Source organism: Lissotriton helveticus, chromosome 7 (assembly GCF_964261635.1).
Source record: "Lissotriton helveticus chromosome 7, aLisHel1.1, whole genome shotgun sequence".
Taxonomy (NCBI): domain Eukaryota; kingdom Metazoa; phylum Chordata; class Amphibia; order Caudata; family Salamandridae; genus Lissotriton; species Lissotriton helveticus.
Genome location: NC_136068.1, coordinates 1739177231 through 1739201692, shown reverse-complemented (window position 1 = coordinate 1739201692; position 24462 = coordinate 1739177231). Strand labels below are relative to the sequence as shown.

Here is a 24462-nt window from a genome sequence, read left to right as displayed (position 1 = left end):
GGATGTTGAGCACCCAACAGTCTGATGTTATCAGTGTCCAGTTGTGGAGGTATTGAGATACCCTGCCTCCTACAGATGTTGTCGTGGAGGTGGGTACAGCAGGCAGAGCCAGAACGCCGCTATTGCCTCTTGGACGTATCACGTCCCTGATGTTTCTGCTTCCCTCTCGCATTCGATCTCGAGAAAGACTAGGCTTGATCTTGCTTTTGGAGATAGGGCTGACGGTATGATTGCGACGTTGACCTGTATGAAGAGTATCTTTGCTGCTGGTATGAGCCTCTGTATGATGTGGTACTCCTTCCTCTGGCACCCCTGAAAGGAGCTTTCCGGTATTGAAGTGTGCCAAGAGATCTAGCCGTCTCTGTATCCTTCTTTATTTCTTGGAGGGCATCATCAATGTGTTTTCCGAATAATGCCTCTCCATCAAAAGGGAGGTCCAAGATCTTATTCTGGACCTCCGGCCTGAACCACGTCGCTCTGAGCCATCCTTGGCGACGAAGAACTGCTGCCCCAGCCAATGAACGAAAAGCCGCAGTGGCAATGTTTTCATGGTACAATCTATCACCTCAGTCGATGTTGCTTCCCCTTCTTGTAGTATCTTTTTGGCTTCACCTCTGGCCTCCTGGGGAAGTTGTTCCAAATAAGGTGATAGGTCACACCATAATTGGCGATCATACCTGCCCAGTATCACCAAAGCATTTGCCGCTCGCACCAGGAGACTAGCCATTGAAGAGAACCTTTTTCCTGTATTATCAAGTCGCCTGCCCTCCTTATCAGGAGTTGTAGTAAGGGGTGCCGAAGGGTTGCGGGACTTCCTCTGTGCCGCCTGCGATATCACAGAGTCTGGTTTTGGTTGCCCAGTCAAGGACGCCGGACCATCTTCAGGGGCTTTATATTTCTTTTCCAGGCGTGGTAGGACCGGAATAACCGCAGTCGGGTTTTACATCGCCTTTAGACCCTCATCTCACACATGCTCCACAATGGGTATAGATTGGGTCAACTTCCTATAGGGCTCTTTAAAGTCATAGAGGAAACACTTCGTCTGTACGGAAGGCATAGGTAGCTTGAACCTACTAGATGCTCTCTCCATCAGCTTATGGAAAACCCGACATGCGCTGGGAGAGAATCCACTAGGTCTGGACTAGGCGACGCTGGATCCGGGATCATATACTCATCCCACTCTTAGCCTTGATTAGGCCTGTTATCAATATTCTGATCCTCATCCGAGGAATCATCCTGAACGTCCGGTAGTGCTGGAGGTATATTTGAAGCAGGGGTTTGTGGCTGAGAGAACACCTGGATTGGTAACTCTGGAGAAACCATCATTGGAGTCGTGGGGACAGGTATGGATTGAACTGCCGAGACAGAGGCAGCCTGAGTTCTAACCTGAGAGAACCTGGTCCTATAGTCCTGCAGCATGCTATGGAGATCCGCCAAGAGTGAGGAAGGAACAGCCACCATCTCCTGTCCTGCGGTCTCCTGATGTTGAGAAGAGTGTTAGTAAGAACATTCATGAAGAAACTCGCCTTCAGAATCCGTTTCCTGACATTTTACCAGCAGTTGAGAGGTACTGTGAGCATACCCAAAAGAGTCGTGATCATCCTCATCAGAATCCTCTTCCAGTAACAAAGCGAGAGGCAAGGGGGTAACCCTCCTTGGAGACGTCATGTCCGGAGTTATCCTTTTCAAGGAAACAGTAATTTTCTCCGTCGACGACTGCATCGTCAACGGTACCGTGGTCGATGGAGTAGATAAACTCGTCGTCGATGTCATCAATGGAAGAGTCACTGTCGACGAGTGGACTGTCGATGACGAGATGGGCGTCCTCGACACTGCCGTCGACGAGACAGTCGACAATCCCGCCGCCGTCGTCGTCATGGTTGTCGTCATCAAAGCACGACGGTGTCGTCGACGAAATCCTCGTTCATCGCTGCCGTCGTTGATATCCCCGTCAACATCCTCGTCGACGTCACTGTCACCGTCGTCGATGATGATCCTGTAGACGCCGACTGTACCATCGACGAGCCCGTCGACGATATAACTTTCGTCACCTTAGATTTAGACGCCTTCGTCGACGGAGCCTTCTGCTGCGTCGACGACGACTTGGAGCTTTTCTCTGACTTCTCAGATGACAGAGAAGATGGTTTCTTAAAAGTTGTAGCAGTCTCCACTACTGCTGAAGGCGTAGATGGTCCTTCCCTCTCCTTTACATCGTGGTGAGGAGATTTAACAGGACTTTGGCCCTCAGACTCACACGGGTCTTTTTTGAGGCCTTAACTGGATGCTCACAGAAGGTGAAGGGGAAGCCCTACACCTTTTGACTGACCTTCTGGATGATGTTGCAGAAGAAGAGTCCTCCCTGTCTCTTGACACCGTGCCTTTTCTGGACTTCAATTTCTGGACCCAAGTGAGGAGGCAACCCTCGAGGTCCCGGAGGGTCTTTGAAGAGAAGGTGCGGCAGATCTTGCAGTCCGCAGCCTTATGATCTGGATACAGGCAATATATACAGTCCTTATGCCTGTCCTCCACATACAGCCTCTTCTTGCCACAGGTGGAACATGACTTGAAAAGGGATTTCCTCTCCTTGTCAGACATTTCAGAAGAAATACCTAACAATCCTGAAGAAAAAAGTTAAAGAAATCCTCAAATAGAGTAGAATATGAGCAGAGCTCTAAGGAGACTCCCTAAGCACAACGTGCAGTAGAAAATCTGAGGCTCTGAGGTTCCTTTTTTGGGGTTCTACGGTGTGAGGCTCTTCTGATTGGCTGATGCTTAGTTTGGTCTCTTTTACAAAAAGAGGCGGATATGCTACAAAAGGGAATGAGGTCTAGGCCTTTTTTCTTTCTCTTTTGTACCTACTGCTATGTTATTTTTTTTACTGAGACTCCCATTCCGACGACGGGGAATGATACAAGCCATGGGAATCCATTAAAGTTCAAATACTGGGGCAACGGAAAATGCCCTGGAACTACCTGAAACTGCAGGTAGCGTTTGTGGAACTGCACGATAGGGATGTGGGAATCGTTCATCAAGTCTCTTGGGTCAAGGGAAGAAAGAACTTAACCCAAAATAAGCAATTTAAACTTTTCATTCCAGAAGAAAAGGTTGAAAGGGTGTGGATCAAAGATCTCACCAAGGCATCCACCCTTTTTCTGCATCAGAAAGTAACAGGAGTAATAGCCAGTCTGATATCGGACACCGGCACACTTTCTGTGGCTCCTTTGGCTAAGAGAGCTAGAGCTTCTCCTAGGAGCATGGAAAAGTGGTTCTCCCTGAGATTTTATGATATGGGTAGCATATTGGAGGATGCAACAGGAAAGGTTAGAAATAACCGTACTCCACAATCTGGACAGCTGCTCCTCCATCAGCAGTGGTAAAGCGTGATGTGGCCTCTTACAGGTGATAGTGTGCTGCCAAAGGAAAAGTAAAGCGGTCCTACGGCACTCCCGAAGGATCCGGTAGATTACAGAAACGTTTGCAGTTGTTGAGGCATCGCTGATGGCCCTGCTTCCTCTTGCCAAAGTGGAAGTATTTAAGAACAGGTTAAATATCAGTAAAACATGCTACATACTTGCTTTCTGCCACAAGCAGTACTACATCCATTGTCCACATGAGGCCAAACATTACAGGGAAACAACTCAATGGTACTTTTAAAGGCTGCACCAGGGGACACAAGCCATAAACAGGGAAATACAGATGGATCATCCAAAAAGAATAATATATCACAGATTCGGATAATCTCCCCCCATGAGACAAGAAGATCTTCTCAAGGAGGTAGAGCATCCGTACATCTCATAGATACGGAGAACATTAGCCATTGATTGAGGGAATATACACTACTGAATTGGTTTCAATTACCATCTTCTTTGAAATTAAGTCTGCAGAATACCCTGTCTTTTTTTCTAGATTCCAGTGAAATCCAACTGCAAATCACAGAATACCAGCAGATGTGTGGCCACACATGCATGTAAGGATGCCTAAATAGTTTAAAAGATGATAAATGTGCATTACAGCAGATACAGTGCGGACTGGTAGCAGAATTCTAAATATTGATGTGAAATGAATTTGCCATGTGTGGTGACCTAAGAAAGAATTAGGATGCTAACAGTTTAATAAAACATATATGTACGCCAGGAAGGAGACCAAATCTGGACTCTATATGTGGTCGTTCATTTCTCATGCCGTGAGTTAAACAAAATTAAGAATGCTAGCCTTTGGAGGAGGATTTTGCAGAATTCTATTCTTTGGGACCACCAACTGGGCTCAAAGGAACTTTTGGGTGAAACATCTCTTTTTTCCTATCTTTATCTTCTAAAGACCAAATTATATTGGTTGTGGGCTCAATTATTTCTGGAGAGGGACGTATACTCTTGTGCAAAACTGAGGGTGCTGCTAAATCATCAGCAGTGCCAACTAAATTAATTGTCCAATATGTAGTCCATTATCTGGACAGGTGAGTAGTTTTGGACACAGTGTCATTTGAAAGTAAGGCTGCCTTGTTTGTAATTTGTTCCAGATGGAGATGACCAGAGAAAGGAGAGCTTGTGTGCTGCTCCTAAACCGGCAAAACATTTTTTCGTTGGCTTCCATCTTCCTCCAGGAAGAGAAGTTGCTCTGTGTTTTGGAAAAGAAAGAAAAAGGTACTTATCTTAAGGAAGATTCCCCATTGCTGTTTTCCCACAGATCCAATGCTATTTCAATATGTTTCTCAGCACAGGAAAAATTCTAATAACAGTAATTTGGAGCCTTTTAAAGCCAAGTTGGCGCCTACACATTAGCCTAATGGTATCACTGAGGAAGAACCATATTCAACTCAGCTTTCTTTTCGGATGCCTATTTCAACACCTCAAAGACACAACAAGCATTGGCAAAACCAATAGGTCTCGCTTATGAAAGGGCAACTGACTTTCTAATGACATTTAGCGGTGTTGTACAACAACAGGGACAAAAAGCGGGTGGGTGGGGGTAAAGCAACACTGATGAGGAGGGTGGAAGAAGCAGCACCTGGGAAGCAAGAAAAAATATATAAAATAGAACGTCAATCGCAGCATGAGCAACGGAAGGACACTATTCATAATGAAACAATCAGCATTTGGTCCATGCTCCACACAAAAGAAGTGGAAGTAAAATTGGCATGCGCTGGCCAGTTAGGAAGCAGCAATAAAAGTAGCAAAGACAACGAATAGTAAGCAGTGGGTGGCCTCCAAGCCCCTTCTGGTAAACAATATCTCTTGCAAGTGATAAAGCATGTGCACCGTCCTAGGCAAGATAAAAAAAAAGCTATTCCAGGAGAGAATGGGAGAAACAGAAAAAGGTTCCAACAGTGGCAACCTGCTCTAAATGCAGCGGAGCTCTGAGAAGCTTTTATGTGTTGTTTAATTTGTTGTTCTTCAGCAGTGGAAGTTTTGTGGTTTCAATATTTTCTGCAGAAGTTGAAACGCAGTGCCCACTACTGTGAAAGCAGGGAAACAATGAAGGTTTTGGATCCTACCTCTACCCAGCCCGGATCTCAACAACAGGGAAAACAGAAAAAGTTGGCTGGACAGGAAAAATATCACGAAAATTCTACAGCCACGCAGTCAAGACGTACCACGTGACCACTGGATTATAATTCCAAATACATTTATTTTATCATTTTTTCAAAGTTTCTCAAAGTTCAAAACAAGCACAAACAAAATGACCATCAGAACAGTGGGTTCATGTACACAGTATCTACAAGTGCAGTTTTTTACATATACAATATTTACATCAATCGAATCACACAAAACAAATAGTGACACACCAAAACACTAAAGCATATACTGATTCAATTGAATTGCAGTTATATACAGTGCAAATAATGCGAGAAACACAAAAGGAAAACCAGTCCTTAGAACATTAAAGCCAAGGGACAGGCGGGATCAAGGTGGAAATGGGTGCCTGCCTGTCTACCAAGACCTGTGGTCAAGTATTTCTTGAGGGTTACACTGCTAGGGTCCAAATTGCTGGAAATAGTTGTATCCTAGCGGCACCCTTTGAGATTACCACAGGGTGGAAGTGTCGACGCGTTTCGAACCTGGATGTTATAGGTTCTCTTCAGGACAGGGACTGGGGACAATGGATCTGTAAAAACATACGGAGTAGGTGTCAATTATATATCTCATAGTCCTGTGACAGTCTACTCTGACTCCAATGAAACACGGGAAATAATTACCTTCACAAGGCCACAAGAGTTGCCGAAGTGTTGGTAGGTCGCAAAAGGCGTTCAAGGCTGAAAGAACATATAAGAAATGCTCAGCAAGATCACTAACCCAGAGGGTATGTGACAGTTAACACACCAATGGATCAACATGGACCCTACATGGAAATGTATCATACCTGTAATTTACACACTGTAGAGCTGAAAACGTGATGCCCGCAACGCGAAGCACACTCAGGGTTGATGGACCAATCTCATTTTGCAGTGCAGATAATGGTAGCTAAAGAAGAGGCCACAAGACAAAGTTCACAGTTAATTAAATAATTAACGGCCCAAAGTCCGTGAGACTACCGGTTATAAAAACCGAATGCTGCCAGGCAGTCACAAACAAGGAGACCATTCCTACCTGAACTCAGAACACGCAGCGAGCAATGCGGGCGCCTGGGCACGAAACCCGGTTCAGGCCAGCAGGCGGTGTCAATGTCACCGAATCTCGCTACAAAAAGAATGACAGTAATTTCGTATTAATCTCACTGTCCAAAGGCCAGAGATACTGTGGCGGGAAGAAGTGCTTTGCGTAGCGCCGACACTTACTTGTTCAAAGGGAATTAATCTGCCAAGTACACACGGAGTTCCAACTATGAGTGGAAGCCGCTTCTTGCAGACGTATTTAAAACTACCAGGTCAGAGGACTGAAGGGAGTGGCCAGTCAGGGCCTCATGGAATGCTGGAAAATGTAGTTTACACGGACCACGCTCGTAGTGAAACCCATGAGTTCTTGTGGCATTTTTCATACCGGGCAGAAAAGACATACCAAGAAGTACCGTCTCATTTTTCAGCAGTTGCACAGTTACGTGTTTAAATGAAAGCGCATCATGATACATATTCACAACCCGAGTTTTAAGCATGAAACAAGGCACAAATTCATCAACAGAGGCATTACAAGAGATACAATATTATTTTTTCTTTTTTCTTTTTTCTTTTTTCAGCAATTGCAACATTACGTGTTTAAACGAAAGCGCATCATAATACATATTCACAACCCGAATTTTAAATTGTGAAACAGGGCACAAATTCACAAACAGAGGCATCCCTCTATTCCCATGCCCAGTTATATGATCACCCTGAGCACTCACCAATTAAAGACAGACATGAATATAGACATTAATGAATCGAGATGAAGAAAAAGTAAATGAAAGATAACAGAAAGATGCAGCACAGCCAGCCCCAACTCCATTGGTCAGAAACGGATTCACAAACTGGCAGTCTCAGACATTTCATTCAGGCCGGAGTTGGATGTGTCAAATTTCAGAATGAGATACGCCTCCTTCTGGGAAAGGCGAAGATCAGGATCACCAGTGCCACCCCTGATAACGGCTAAAACAGTCCATCTGATGTCAATACAGGAATGTTTTTGTTGCAGGAAATGAGAGACCAAGGGTGCTGTCATGTTTTTGTTATTGATCCTTGACCGATGTTGGATAATTCTCTGGCGGACCTCCTGCGTGGTTTTACCGATGTACAGCTTCTTGCATGGACATTGTATTGCATACACCGTATACTTGGTCTTACAATTCGTGTGTTCATTGTGGCGCCAAAACTTGTTACCGTCCGTGAACAGCGAGCCTTCTATTGTTAGATCACACACGGAACAAGTGCCGCATTTGCGGTGCCCTTTAACTGGATTAGTCCCAAAAATCGTAGTTTGAGAGTCCCTTTTTGGAGGTGGTCTGGTAGAAGTGATCATTTCACCAATGCTCCTGTTCTTTTTAAGAGCAAAGAGAGGGGCACCTATGTCCGGAAGAATTTCCTGCACCAAATGCCAACTTTTTTTGATGATATTTTGAAGTTGGTTGGTGTGGGGGCCGAATGTGGAAACGCATACCATCCTCTCAGTCGCTAGTCTTGGTCTCTTCTCAAGGAGATGTTCCCTGGGTGTCCATCTTGCTCTCTTCATAGAGTGCTTCAAAAGTTTGTGAGGATAGCCTCTTTCTTTCAGCTTCGAGGTCAGGCCTTGTCCATGCAACTCAAACTGCTGGATAGTTGAGCAGTTTCGTCTTACCCGAAGGTACTGTCCATAAGGGAGATTGTCCCGTAAGCTCCGCGGGTGGTAACTCTTATAATGCAATGCATTATTCTTGTCTGTTTTTTTCTGAAACAATGAACACGAAAGCACATTGTCCTTGACTGATATTTCAACATCCAAGAATGGAAGAGATCTTTCATGATAGCTCAAGTGTCGACGTTCCATTCCTGGCTACGTTATATTGATGACGTGTGGTGCGTGTGGAATGGAACGTCGACACAACTGGAAGAATTCCATGTATGGTTGAATGATAGAAGCCCAGACATAAAATTCAGCTTGAGCTATCATGAAAGATCTCTTCCATTCTTGGATGTTGAAATATCAGTCAAGGACAATGTGCTTTCGTGTTCATTGTTTCAGAAAAAAACAGACAAGAATAATGCATTGCATTATAAGAGTTACCACCCGCGGAGCTTACGGGACAATCTCCCTTATGGACAGTACCTTCGGGTAAGACGAAACTGCTCAACTATCCAGCAGTTTGAGTTGCATGGACAAGGCCTGACCTCGAAGCTGAAAGAAAGAGGCTATCCTCACAAACTTTTGAAGCACTCTATGAAGAGAGCAAGATGGACACCCAGGGAACATCTCCTTGAGAAGAGACCAAGACTAGCGACTGAGAGGATGGTATGTGTTTCCACATTCGGCCCCCACACCAACCAACTTCAAAATATCATCAAAAAAAGTTGGCATTTGGTGCAGGAAATTCTTCCGGACATAGGTGCCCCTCTCTTTGCTCTTAAAAAGAACAGGAGCATTGGTGAAATGATCACTTCTACCAGACCACCTCCAAAAAGGGACTCTCAAACTACGATTTTTGGGACTAATCCAGTTAAAGGGCACCGCAAATGCGGCACTTGTTCCGTGTGTGATCTAACAATAGAAGGCTCGCTGTTCACGGACGGTAACAAGTTTTGGCGCCACAATAAACACACGAATTGTAAGACCAAGTATACGGTGTATGCAATACAATGTCCATGCAAGAAGCTGTACATCGGTAAAACCACGCAGGAGGTCCGCCAGAGAATTATCCAACATCGGTCAAGGATCAATAACAAAAACATGACAGCACCCTTGGTCTCTCATTTCCTGCAACAAAAACATTCCTGTATTGACATCAGATGGACTGTTTTAGCCGTTATCAGGGGTGGCACTGGTGATCCTGATCTTCGCCTTTCCCAGAAGGAGGCGTATCTCATTCTGAAATTTGACACATCCAACTCCGGCCTGAATGAAATGTCTGAGACTGCCAGTTTGTGAATCCGTTTCTGACCAATGGAGTTGGGGCTGGCTGTGCTGCATCTTTCTGTTATCTTTCATTTACTTTTTCTTCATCTCGATTCATTAATGTCTATATTCATGTCTGTCTTTAATTGGTGAGTGCTCAGGGTGATCATATAACTGGGCATGGGAATAGAGGGATGCCTCTGTTTGTGAATTTGTGCCCTGTTTCACAATTTAAAATTCGGGTTGTGAATATGTATTATGATGCGCTTTCGTTTAAACACGTAATGTTGCAATTGCTGAAAAAAGAAAAAAGAAAAAATAATATTGTATCTCTTGTAATGCCTCTGTTGATGAATTTGTGCCTTGTTTCATGCTTAAAACTCGGGTTGTGAATATGTATCATGATGCGCTTTCATTTAAACACGTAACTGTGCAACTGCTGAAAAATGAGACGGTACTTCTTGGTATGTCTTTTCTGCCCGGTATGAAAAATGCCACAAGAACTCATGGGTTTCACTACGAGCGTGGTCCGTGTAAACTACATTTTCCAGCATTCCATGAGGCCCTGACTGGCCACTCCCTTCAGTCCTCTGACCTGGTAGTTTTAAATACGTCTGCAAGAAGCGGCTTCCACTCATAGTTGGAACTCCGTGTGTACTTGGCAGATTAATTCCCTTTGAACAAGTAAGTGTCGGCGCTACGCAAAGCACTTCTTCCCGCCACAGTATCTCTGGCCTTTGGACAGTGAGATTAATACGAAATTACTGTCATTCTTTTTGTAGCGAGATTCGGTGACATTGACACCGCCTGCTGGCCTGAACCGGGTTTCGTGCCCAGGCGCCCGCATTGCTCGCTGCGTGTTCTGAGTTCAGGTAGGAATGGTCTCCTTGTTTGTGACTGCCTGGCAGCATTCGGTTTTTATAACCGGTAGTCTCACGGACTTTGGGCCGTTAATTATTTAATTAACTGTGAACTTTGTCTTGTGGCCTCTTCTTTAGCTACCATTATCTGCACTGCAAAATGAGATTGGTCCATCAACCCTGAGTGTGCTTCGCGTTGCGGGCATCACGTTTTCAGCTCTACAGTGTGTAAATTACAGGTATGATACATTTCCATGTAGGGTCCATGTTGATCCATTGGTGTGTTAACTGTCACATACCCTCTGGGTTAGTGATCTTGCTGAGCATTTCTTATATGTTCTTTCAGCCTTGAACGCCTTTTGCGACCTACCAACACTTCGGCAACTCTTGTGGCCTTGTGAAGGTAATTATTTCCCGTGTTTCATTGGAGTCAGAGTAGACTGTCACAGGACTATGAGATATATAATTGACACCTACTCCGTATGTTTTTACAGATCCATTGTCCCCAGTCCCTGTCCTGAAGAGAACCTATAACATCCAGGTTCGAAACGCGTCGACACTTCCACCCTGTGGTAATCTCAAAGGGTGCCGCTAGGATACAACTATTTCCAGCAATTTGGACCCTAGCAGTGTAACCCTCAAGAAATACTTGACCACAGGTCTTGGTAGACAGGCAGGCACCCATTTCCACCTTGATCCCGCCTGTCCCTTGGCTTTAATGTTCTAAGGACTGGTTTTCCTTTTGTGTTTCTCGCATTATTTGCACTGTATATAACTGCAATTCAATTGAATCAGTATATGCTTTAGTGTTTTGGTGTGTCACTATTTGTTTTGTGTGATTCGATTGATGTAAATATTGTATATGTAAAAAACTGCACTTGTAGATACTGTGTACATGAACCCACTGTTCTGATGGTCATTTTGTTTGTGCTTGTTTTGAACTTTGAGAAACTTTGAAAAAATGATAAAATAAATGTATTTGGAATTATAATCCAGTGGTCACGTGGTACGTCTTGACTGCGTGGCTGTAGAATTTTCGTGATATTTTTCCTGTCCAGCCAACTTTTTCTGGTTTCCCACTACTGTGAAAGGGCAGGGGGCTTCAACTGTTCTACATTTAAGCTGTATTTACAATGCTAAATCACATTGCCTGGATTTAAGTTCTTTTGTCTGGATTTTAGGCTGCCCCAGGGGATTTCAAACACGTATTTCCCTACAAAACAGCAGTGATCCATTAAGGAAAATGAAAAAAAGTACTCCCACCCCACAACCCACCGTAATTGCATTACTAGACAGCCAATCATCCTTTGAGAAGAGATGTCAGCATGGCTTACACCGTGTGCATGCACGCTCAGCAGGCCTTCAAGGCAGTCTGCCAACAAGCTGACCAAGAGATAAAGACAAAAACTACAGGTATTCGCTAAACACATGCAGTTGATCTCCAAGGAAATTTGTGATGCCACCACAAGAACTAGAGGAGAGCACAGCGGGTGCTTGCTGAAAAGTATAATGAAGTTTACTTCCATAGGAAAAAAATAACATTCCTATTCAATGTGCATTCTTAAACAGGTAAACATTCTCAGAAATGCAGATCATAAATCTGACTCCTGGCAAGGCGGACTTAACCTTTCAAGATCGGTAAACAAAGTACCAGTGAATTGAGTAAGAGTGATCCCAGTTATGTACAGGGGTTCTAAATGGCAAAAGTGCAGTGTTGATTAACATGCAACAAAATGGTACTAACTTCATTATGGCCCAAACAGTGGGTCTTTTAGTCAGCTATGCAGGGATTCACAGAGAATCTAGATGCAGAAGGATCCCCTTCAAAATGCTGAAACACATTGCGCCGTTATGAGGATTATCTACAAGTTACTCAGCCAAATGCCCTGGCACACAACTCAACTCACAGAACTACTAGCTAGGATGGGAACTTGTGAAAAGCAGGATGCACAAGAATTGTTAAAACAAACTAAAACCCACTTTACCCCGCGCTGAGAGGAGGGATTTTTTTTTTGGGGGGGGGGGATGCCTCTTCACCACGGATCTCTCCACCCTGTCCAGTGGCATTTCGCCACACCCAAATGCAGCGCTGCAGTGCAGGCGGCAAATGTCAATCAGCAAAATAAAGGCAGGATAAAGTCAGTGGTCGAAATGCCTGAAAAAAAAAAACATATGAGAACTTTGAGTACAAAGGGCGTGGGGTGGGTGGGCGTGGGGTGGGTGAGTGAGCGAGTGGTGGGTGAGCGAGTGGTGGGTGAGTGAGTGTGGGGTGAGTGTGGGGTCGGTGAGCGTGGGGTGGGTTCGAAGGCAGGGCCAAAATCACAAAGTATACCGGCATTTTTTTCAGCTCTTTACCTTCAGGTAACTATATTTTAAATAAGTCACAGCTTAAATGAAAACTAACTGCAAGATAAGTTAATCAGTGGGAAATGTACAATCGTGCCTTATGAAACCTCTATTAGTTAATGCACTGCTGAAGTAAGAGTGTGTGTAACCTGGTTGTGCGGTGGAGAATTGTGTATGCTTAATGCTATGAGGTCCCAGTCTGTAACAGAAAGCACTGTGAATAAATGTCTTTATTTTAAATTTGCATTACACACAGGATAAGATAGGCTGGTAAAATAAGTGTAAGACAAAGTACTTCAAAATATAGATTTTAGTAATGCTCAGCCTGTACATAGTGCTTTTTTTTTTTAACAGTCCATCAAAAGCACACACATCACAGCTCAGCTGGCAACTCCCTTGCAATACCACTAGAAAACAATAAATCTGTGTCAAGCTTCAAGGGATTCCATCAATTATAGCCAATTAGGGCTTCCAGGCACCCTTTATATTTGCAGAGTTACTAGCTGCACGTATTCACATTTTTTGGAGCCAAGCAGGCATCCTAGCACGAAGGTGTGTTTAGATATCTGACCCTCCCTCAGTTTCACAGCAAATGAGACACTGCCTTACACTGCAGCTGAAGCATTTCAGCTGGCAGAATTAACCGAACTTTGACGGTCCTCTTTTCACAAAAAGCATAGGCACGTCGTGCCCCTCAGATCCTGCTCACTTCGACTCCTGGACAAAATCCACATACCCACTGTTAAATTATTAGGATTTTAACTTGTGATCTACAGGGTACATGCATTGCTTTGCAGCAGGTACATTATATGTCCAAGATATTTTATGCAGATCTGCCAACCTTGAAAATATGTTTACACTGAGAGGGAAGTTGAAAGGCCTTGGAGGGCAGATCTTGAGAGTGGGAAGGGCTAAGCGCCATTCACTGCCTTCCCAGCCCAGGTGGTGGCTTGAAGAGGGTAGGGTTGAGAGCCCAGCATGGCTGAGGAAACACTCTACCACCCCATGTCAACCACTACAAAAGCTTCCAATTCTGCCACCCATGTCCTGGGGAGCATGGGGGATTGTCAACACCTGACGGACACCAGCAACGCAAACTGGAAACCCTCTCTGCGGAGAGATTACCAGCTCGCCCATAGGTTAGTGTGATGTCAGCTCTTCATTCGGAGACCTTGTGAATAGAGTCGATATCGTGCAGCAGGAGCCGTAATCCACTAAATTCTCATACTAGTAGAAAAGCTTGTCCAGCAACTACAGCTGTTAAAACATTTCGAAGGTCAAAGTACTTATGGTGTTTAACCGATGGCAATTTGAAGGTCAAAGGTTTGAACCTTGTTCAGGCAGACTCAACCTTTCCTTTTTCTTGAATGAATAAAATGAGCACCATTGATCCGGGTGATGATAACTAGGTAAAGTTAGCATTGCTAATAAAATGGAAGACGTGGTACGTAAAAACAGAATGAAAAGTGTGTGTGCATACTTATGAACCTACTTTTGTAAAACGTATTGAAAGGTGCTGTTAAGGGGTGTATTACTCATGTGGGCAGATCTTAAACTCTGGATGTTGCTTGTAGCAAGGTTAGGAGCCCCATACTGATCACAGCCCTGCCTCTTATCAAAATCCATTTCTGTCTATATGAAGAGAATCACCGACTCTGCCTTGCCGAACTTGCTCAGGGAAACATCAATTCAAGCATCAGGGCCTAAAGGGTAATATTTACAAAAGACATTAACAGACATTCCAGATGTTGCTTCGCTGATTTCTTGCAACAGAGGTTTCCTTAACAGCACCATGGGAGCAGCGCTCTCAACTGTGAGGAAAAATCCAATGAACTTTGGGTGTGCTCAGCACCATGTTAGTCCTTCAGAGCACTCTGAATTGGTCCTCCGACACCCTGTATCTCACTGAACCCTCTACCAAAAGTCATTCCAATGATAAACGCAAATATTCGATACAAAATTCTTTACACTATTCTTGCGATCAAATATCGGACCATCTTCTCTCAAAGTATTCGTTCATCTACCAGGCTGGAATCAGCCTCGCCATTTGATTACCCCATCTCTTCAAAGTTTTTTTTAAAAGCCATTTTCAATAGTCCACATACTTGTTAATGCCAAATAAACGAATCCTAACAAAAAGAAAAACAGTATTACTATCCAGATACATTCTGGAATAAACTAAGACCCTGCTCCTCATACTGATGTTTAAAAGTCTTGTAAAGGGACTGGTGCATTCCACAATTTTTGAAGAGAACAAAGTAAATTGCAGCCACGCGTGGCACTGAATGACAACACTGATGCTGATAGCTTGTCTGATGGAATCAGTGATGTTCAAGCCACAATGAATTGTGAACTTAGCCGCATCACAACCATCTTGAATTGCCTGTGCCAAGACAGGGCGAAGGGTATCCAGTACCCGTGGAAGGACTTGAGCCACGAATCTCAAAGGGCATTAGAGTAATGGCCCAACAAGTAGCTGGCGACAAGTTACTCCCCCGGTGTCGAAAGAGTCAGCATGGGCATTAAGGAACCCGGTGCGGTCACAGGTCTCAGACAGACAGGCAAAACGGGCTAGGAAGCGCCAACTGGAGCAGAGGGCAAACCCGCTGGCAGTAACCCAACCAGAGGTGCCCCGCAACTCCTTGGGTCCTTGCGTGAAAGTGCCTCTTTTGCATGGTTAGAGCCCAACTTTTTGCCTGGTTTTGATGTGGTTTCAAATGTAGTGCACAGAGTCCCTGCCAACTAGGTCCCCTGGGCCAGTGCACCTTCCCTTAAACAAACCTCAATTGGTACATCTGCCCACTGTTAGTTCCTAGAAAACGGTACCCTGGGTACCTAGGGCGTTAAAAGGGTCCCTTGCGACCCTCCTCACTGGGAGAATGCCACTGCTCTTGTAGCCTGCATGCCCCTGTGAGGGAGAAAACGACAAAGTCAATTTGTTACCCTGTCAGGGTGCCATGCCAGCTAGCACGACCTGACAGATTAGGTAAGCCACCCCTCTAGCAGGCCTCACAGCCCTAAGGCAGAGGGCACTATACCACAGGTGAGGGCATATCTGTATGAGCAGATAGGCCCTTACAATAATGAGCACCATTTCCTAATATTGTAAGTGCCAGTGCAGCACATGGGCTGGGAACTCGACAACTCTAGTTCCACAGCACCATGATGGCTTCACTGAATACAGGAGTGTTTGGTACCAAACAACTCCTTTTAATAAATCCATCTGATGCCACTGTGGAATTTGTTGTACCGTGTACCCAGAGGGCACCTTAAAGGTGCCCCTCGAATCCCTACCAGCCCTGGTGTGGTCTCTGACCAGCAGTAGGCCAGACATGTTTCTGGACCCCTGGGTAGAGAGCCCCTGCTCTCTGGGACCAGAAACAATGCACATCCTGGGCAGAGGTGTCATGCCTCCTCCCCCAGGATGGGCCAGTGCTCGAATAGGAAAGCTTCAAAGCTTTTGTAATGCAACCCCCAGCCTCTGCTGCAAGCAGCAGATGGCAGCTCCTGGTTTACACATCCCACTTTGGGTGGGAAAACTGGCGAGAAAATAAAAAAAGATAGGAGGTGTGCCCACCCCACCCCTAAGGCGGGGGAAGCGAGGAGAAGCACAACTATTAGTCACCGCCATCTTGAAGATGAGGGTACTACTCCAATCAGGGCTAGGTCTATGCCTCCTCCCACAGGAGGGTAGCCAAATAGAGAGCGTAGTCACCCCAGTTGAGGTGTCCATTGGCCCTACCTGCTACTTCCCTAAAACACCTCCTGAGTTTAGTATTTAGGTGGATTCCCCCAGACCTGGCCCTCAGATTCGACGCACCAAAGAAGGAGACATAAGACTACTGCTGCCGGACCAGGAACTAGATCGCTGAATACAAACCCCGGAAAGAACCCTGCCACCTGCAACCGGGTCAACCACTGGACATGCTGTTCTTCCAGAAACTCTGTAAGGCCTCCAAGAAACCCCTAAGAACTTTTAACCTTCACCAAAGTACCAAGAACCTCCCTTCGGACTAGAGGCCCTACTCCCAGACACATGCTGGTATCAGATCCAAAGTGGTGAGGACCGACCTTTGTGTCAACGCGACTCACTGCTACATAAGAACCACACGACTGCAGTGGTAGAGGACCAGCACATGTGCCAACGTGACTCTACCCGGTCAGAAGAACACCTAGCAGCAGGACGGCCTCCACGACCAAGAGGGATCCTCTCGGCCCCACAACCTGAGCTGAGTCCAGTCCTGTGCCCGAGAGCCCGTACCTTCCTGCAAGGGGCCCTATCAGCCTCCTTCTGCCCCTCTTGCCCTGCCTGCCCAACTGCAACGGTCCGAGGACAGCGGAACCTCTCCATCTGATCGACAGCAGCCAGCCACCTGCGTATTGGCAGTCTGCTGAAAATCGACCCGCTTCATTGATCTCCACGTACCACAAGAGTACACCTCATTGCTGGTATCGAACGCCTCAGGGCAAATACTGAATCCTGCACCTCTTGGATGCCTACAGGCCCCCTCGACTGACTTTGCCCACAGAGTTAGCCTGAGACCCCGAAGACTGGACTGGAATTGTAAGTGGTATATGTACCTATTACACCGCACAATTGATTTCCTCCACCGGATAATATTGAACTCCTCTGAAATTTGCACTGTCAAACTTCTAAAACCTGAAAAGTATTTTTTATTAAAAATTTACTTACCTTATTACAAAGACCAGGGTCTTAAAGTACACACAAAGTATAATTTAAAAAAATTGGTCTGGATTTCCTTCTTGAGTTGTGCATTCATCATTGATCATCTATATGAAATATATTACACTCCTCTGTGTTAGGCCTAATGCTGCTCGCCAACACTACCAGTAATAGAGCAGTTTGGGTTTTACATCATGCCCTGTACACTTTTGGGGAACCCTCGGACGTTGTGCATGGTATTACCACCTAGTGATAATATCACATACAGAGCCTGCTTCCTACAGGCTCTAAGGTGCACCAGAGGAAGTCAGAAGAAATCTGAAGAGTTAGAACATGGCAGTGAGGGATTCTTTGATCAATCAGTCAAGTTTCTTGTAAAGTGCAGCTATTCCCCCGTTAGGGTCTCAAGGCGCTGCCGGTGGGGAAGGGTCTGCGTTTCAGTTGAAGAGCCAGGTCGTGAGGTCCTTCCTGAATTGTGGCAGCAATGGTGATTGCCTGAGGTGCAGAGCCAATGAGTTCCGGGTCTTTGCAGTGTGGTAGGAAAAGGATCTTCCTCCAGCCATGGACTTGCGGATTCGTAGGATGTGGCCAGGGCCAGTTGGGCAGAGCTGAGACGTCTAGTGGGAGTGTAGACGGAGAGGCAGTGGTTGAGGCATGCAGGCCCGCCTTTGTGGAGAGCTTTGTAGGCGTGCATGAGGAGCTTAAAGTTAATTCCTTTGCTGATAGGAAGCTAGTGAAGGTCTCTCAGGTGGCTGATGATGTGGCTATGATGTAAGATGTTCAGGATGAGTCTGGCGTTTTGGATGTTCTGCAGTTTTTTTTAGGAGTTTGGGTGGTGCCGGCATAGAGTGTGTTGCCGTAGCAGAGTCTGCTGCTTAACTAGCGCATGGGTGAGCATTTTCCTGGACTCAGTGGTGAACCACTTGAAGATCTTATGAAGCAGGCGGAGCGTGTGGCAACAGGACGACGAGACGGCGGTGATCTGACGTAGTGAGACATTTAGCCCCAGAAAATTGGGCTGTTCCGGCACATGTTGCGAGATCTGCTCTGAAATCGGCCGACTTCGGGAGGAGCTCGAGAACAGTGGCCCCACCCCACAACTGCTCAGGTGAATGCGAGTGGCGCGAGGGAGTGGAATCCCACTTCACCACTTCAACGACTTGTGATTCTTTTTAAATTTACTTGAAAACGTGGAGCGCGAAAAAGACAGACCTCCGACAAATCTGGAAACGAGACCAGAATGAACCTTGGACGCTGACCAGTACTTAGAGTGGCTCCAACCCAGAATCTTCTAAAGCTTTGTGATGGAGAGTGTTGCCTTGCGATCCCTGATGGCCTTCTGATTCACAGATGCAAAGTCGGTGGAGGCCTTAGAATCGTGGCTCCACTAGCATACCTGGTACGGAGCCATCACAGTCATCAGCTTGAGACATTACCTACAGGACTTGCAGCCTGTAGATTTGTGGAGATTGCACAATGGAAAACGTTTGAGATACACGACACGAAAAGACAAGGAAGGGAAGCACCGGAAACATATCAGCCTGAGCAGAAAGAAAAGAACTGACATCAGCGTGCGAGAGTGGCGCTTATATAGGCCCTCAAATCTTTTCTGGAGTGGAACAGCGCCTGTGCTATGTCTATTTGTATAGTGTACTAATCACCCATGAGGGTATCCAGGCGCATGCACAGATGTGTAGGTGAGTATCCCCTCAGAGTAATTCAAAGAGCCAGTTCCTCGGCTTCTTGCGGAACTCAAGAAGTGAGGTGGAGGCTCAAATGTGTTGTGGGAGGCCGTTCCATGTTTGTGATGCGATGTATAAAAATTAACCAAGGCACCATCTTCCGGGGCACAGAGGTACTGCTGAAAAGTTTTTGAATACAGTCTAATGCCAGGGGAATATTCAAAATGTTAATAATTTGTAGTTAGATGTCACTATCAGAAAAGGTCAAATGGAACACAGAAGTGAAGTATGTAAAGTATCTAACTCACAGTGACCATCATTCTGCAAGCCTCTCATTTACTATGCAATGCCCAATTGGTGCGGAAAGTACTTGAGCCCCTTGACTACACCCATAAGTAAAGGAAGAGGAATAGGGGGTGTATGCTAATGATAAGCAACAGATGATCAAAAGATATCTTCTCAGAGGACCTTACTTCAACTGCCTGGACACAAGTGTCTGGTAATTTGTGTACATTTTTTGATGTACACAGATCTAATATCGGATCTTTGTACATCAAAAATGATTTCTTTAAACTATGTCTATTCATTTTCTGCTCAAGGTTCTCGTACAGATGTCCGTGGAGAATATCTGCTCTCAGCGTCACTGTCTGTGGTGCCTGGGCACATCCATTCCATTTTATTGCAACCATTCCCTGCACAATGCCCCAATATTTGCTCATCAGTGATTATTCGGTAGTAGACAGTGATTTGTTAGAACCTGAAGTAATTTCTTTTACCATCACAGCAGGTGACCTCTTCATTGATGCATAATATTTGAAGTGGTACACTGGCTAAGAAGAAATTAGCACCTCCCTTACTTGAATACGGTCCATTTGAATCAATTCTCTCCCGCATTCAGGTTCATACAATGAAACAAGGTTCTTCATCAATATCACCCAGACTATTGCATATGCCATTATTTGTTGCTGATTTTCCGCAAATGTTGTTCTACCACGACTGCCAATATCTTGGTTCACTTGATAGCCTTCAAAACGTTGGAATCACTCCAGTTTCCTCTCTTCCACTAATCTTTGCAATCTCTGAAAAGTGGTGAGTTGCCAACTGCGGTCTCACCAAACTTACCATCCTGCTACCTGCAGACAAAGTAGGCTGCCTCACATTGTATCTACCAATGGCATACCTTACACTTAAAATCTCCCTCCAAACTCTAGGTCATCTCCTTTACTCCAAACCCTCATACAGGATCACCATTCCCAACCCACAGATTCACGTTTTCTCGTGCTGAGACACCCAGGCCCCCTGGCATAAAAGATATGTCTGTCCGAAGGACTTTCAAAACAGCCACCAAACAGCAAATTCTTGAACCTGCCATGTTCTCAGTTCACAGAGATATTTGGTGAAAGTTGAAAAATAACAGTTTGAGAAGACATGTTGAAAGACAAAAACTTCAAAGAAAAAAGAAAAACTCTGAATTTGAAGGTAAGAATTATTTGGCGTGGTTAGGGTAAGATTACGGGTCAGTCAGAGGTTAGTTTCAGGAGTTAAAGTTTAAGGTTGTATTAAAGTCAGGGAAGGTGTAGGGTTTGTTCACTATTATCCACAAAGACTGCGTCAACCGACCAGGAGGAAGCATCGTACACAAAAAACATCCTCCGCCTCACAACCCGCTTTTATGACCACTCACCAGACATAGAACATCTCCACTTCCAGATACAGACCAACGCGAACACCACCATCCGTGGCATCCTCGTCTATAGACCTCCTAGACCCCGCCCCTCCTTCAGCAAAGTAATAGCCAACTTCGTCACTCAACACCCTTCCGCCTAAACGGACTACATCCTCCTCGGCGACCTCAATTTCCACCTTCAGCCTTAAACAACCAGTCACATCCCCAACCCACTCAGAGGGACACAGGCTCAACCCCATCTTCTCTGTAAGCAAAAACATTGCTGCCAGCCACATTGAACCGACCACCACTGCGCCCACTTCTTCACCAAACCCACTTTACACTATCATGCCCACTGTTATACTCGCAGAAGCTGTAACAAGGTCACCAAAAACCAGCTCACCACCCCCAGCAAAACTCCACCACCGACCTCCACGAAGGCCAACACCTCCATGCAAAACCTCCACCGCTGGATCTCCGACTGCGCTAACACACTGGCTCCCCTCAGGAAACCCTCAGGCAAGCAGCCCTCCAAGAATGCCAACTGATTCTCTCCCACACTCCAAGAGTCCTGCAGACAGCTCACGAAAAGATGGAGGAACAGCTAAACAGTGGCAGACCAGCAGCCTTCAAAACCGCTGTCACCGAACACCACAACCTCATCAGAACAACAAAGAAAGCAGCCATACAGGAACGCATCAATGCCAATGCACACAACAGCAAAAAACTCTTCGCCATAGTCAAAGAATTCGCCAAACTCAGCACAAAGACAGCAGACATTCCCCCTTCTCAAGACTTCTGTGTCAACCTCTTCACCTTCTTCTACCGCAAGATCAAGAAGATCTACAACAGCTTCACAAGCCAAGAAACACCCAGCCCACCCGCAACCACTTCACCCGATGGTTCTAGACCCAACTGGACCATCCTTACCTCACCACATCTTCAACAGAGGCATCGCCTCCTATGAAGTCTGCCGCACCATCAACTGCTCCATCGTGTCCGCAACCTACCATCCAGACTGGAAGCACACACAGATCAACCAACTACTTAAGAAACCCTCTGCCGCCATGACGGACCTCAAGAACTACAGACCCTTCCCTCTGCTCCCCTTCTCAGCCAAAGTCATTGAGAAAGCCATCAACACCCAACTCTCAGAGTTCACTGAAATTAACCACATCCAGTACCTCTGCCAATCGGGCTTCATATGCAACCACAGCACCAACGCCGCTCTACTCAACCCTATCAATGACATCCGCACCCTCCTCAACCGAGGCGAGAAGGCTACGCTCATCCTCCTGGACCTCTCAGCTGCCTTCGACACCATCTCCCATCACACCCTCTGTGGAAGACTACACAACGCTGGCATCCGTGACAAAGCTCTAGAATGGATTCACTCCTTCCTCCCAGCCGAACAGAGTCAGACTTCCACCGTTCAACTCAGAATCCACGAAGATCAGCTGCGTAGTGACTCAGGGTTCCTTCCTGAGCCCCACCCTCTTCAACATCTACATGGCCCACTTACAGCCATTGTCAGAAGACACAAACTCAACATTACCTCCTATGCCGACGACACCCAGCTGAATCTCTCCCTCACAGACGAATCCACAGCCGCCAAGAGGAACTTCCGCGATGGGATGAAGGCAGTCGCCACCTGGACGGACAGCTGCCTCCAGCTCAACTCAGACAATACCGAAGTTCTCATGTTGGGCTCACCCCCTCCACCTGGGACGACTCCTGGTGGCCCACAATGCACACAACCCCCCACACACACCCACGTACGAAAACCTCTGCATCATCTTGGACTCATCGCTCTTAATGAACTGCAAATTTAACGCGGTCTTGCCCTCCAGCTTCCACGCGCTCCAACTGCTTTACAACATCTTCAAGTGGATCCCCATCGAGTCCAGGAAAATGGTCACATATGCGCTCGCCAGCAGAAGACATGACTACAGTAATGCACTCTTCGCTGGCACCACTCAGAAACTCCTAAGGAAACTGCAAAACGCCTCTGTCAGACTCATCCTGAACATCCGACGCCACAGCCACATCACAGACTACCTGCAAGACCTTCATTGGCCACCTAACAACTAAAGAATTACCTTCAAACTCCTTAGTCATGCCTTCAAAGCACTCCACAACGCCAGACCTGCATACTTTAACCATTGCCTCTCCTTCTATACTCCCACTAAACCTCTCCTCTCCGCCCACCATCCCACAGATACGCAATGCCACGGCTGGAGGAAGATCCTTCTCCTAACTCCTTGCCTCTGCACCTCAGGCAATCACCATTGCTGCTGCAATTCAGGAAGGACCTCAAGACCTGGTTTTTCAACTTTACCACAGATCCACACCTCCACCACCGCTTTGAGACCCTAACAGGTGAGTAGTTGTGATTTACAAGAAACTTAATTGATTGATTGAGAGATAGGGTTAAACTTAGTGTTTGTGGTACATTTAGAATAAATGTAAATAACGTGTCTTGTTGCTTTTTTACTATTGAAATTAGCTTTCAAATTCATAGGTTTTCAAATGTTTAATTTTAGACTTTTTAACCAAAAACCTTAAATCCTTGAAGCCCCATGATGAACTTGACCAGCGCCTCTTACAGACAGTATCACAGGTACTAACTGGATGATAAGTTCAAGGCTGGATGCAAGAGAGCTAAAGGCAGACTTTCTACTGGGCCTGCCACACACTACTCTTCAGGTGTCGCCAGCCACTTGATACAACCTTTCCACAGCATCCCTGCGAGAGGCTCGCAAAATACATCTATAGAAATACTAAGCAAGGACGACGCAGAAAACTTGCATCACTCTAGGGTCAGACCAGCAAATGCAGAATGACTGCGCCCCACTCTTTTCATGCACTTAACTTTCTCCGTCTGAGAGAATAAATATGCTTTAGGCCAGAAACTCCACTTTGCTGTAAATGCACAGCTGCTTAATTTAATCTCAAATCACAATTTGAATAGAAGTCCTCAGTGCACCACCTGCAGGGCACTCGACCACACACACCCAAGATGGGTCATGACTCACAGCTACAGTGCTTATTACGTCTGGGACAAATAACGTGAAATGCAGTACGAATGCGACATCTGCACATCAATAAGCATATGTAGTGCAAAATTAGAATTATTAAGTATCAATGTTACTAATGTTGTTATTAATCTTAGTAGCAGCAGTGGTATGGTGGCTGTTTTTGGTAATAGTCACTTGTTTTCTATATACCACACCTCCATCGTTTCTAATTGATTTAAGTAACAGGTGATACTATTGTCTAAAATAAATTAATGGTGCTCAATTTTCCACCTTACAAAGATGGGATGGCGAGTTATCCTTTCTGGGATTCAAACCATCAAATCACAGCAGACAATAGTAACCATCAGATAAGCCCACTATATTCTGCTATATAAGCCGATATATCTCATACATTTTTTATTAGAAAGGGGAGCAAGAAATACCCTTTGTTCAGAGAGTTCACCAAAGTATTCTCCCCACACTTACAGTAATCTTTTTGCTTTATTAACTATATAGTGTTAACAAACGCCTAACATGAGCTCATCACCTACGAAACAGATATTCTGCTCAGATTAAGTAAATTGCTGCTGAAGGGAGTTTGGTCGGCTCTTTTGTGGAAGTTTTCTGTCTCAAGTCCAATAACTCATATAGAAATCCTTCTGCTGTAGGTCGAGTGCACAAGTGTACACTACAACCACCATTTATGCAAGCAACCG

The 24462-nt window shown here is 45.5% G+C and overlaps 1 protein-coding gene and 1 long non-coding RNA gene across 3 annotated transcripts in view; both read right to left on the bottom strand.

Annotated features, from left to right (window-relative positions):
• ETFB (electron transfer flavoprotein subunit beta) overlaps positions 1 to 24462 on the bottom strand; it is a 528490-nt gene that overhangs the window by 8670 nt on the left and 495358 nt on the right. The window lies entirely within an intron of this gene.
• On the bottom strand, positions 5518 to 6674 carry LOC144767665 (uncharacterized). Its single transcript, XR_013598302.1, has 4 exons — positions 6585 to 6674; positions 6358 to 6458; positions 6194 to 6250; positions 5518 to 6102 (listed from the first exon to the last, which is right to left on the bottom strand). It is a non-coding gene; the product is annotated as an uncharacterized LOC144767665 (long non-coding RNA).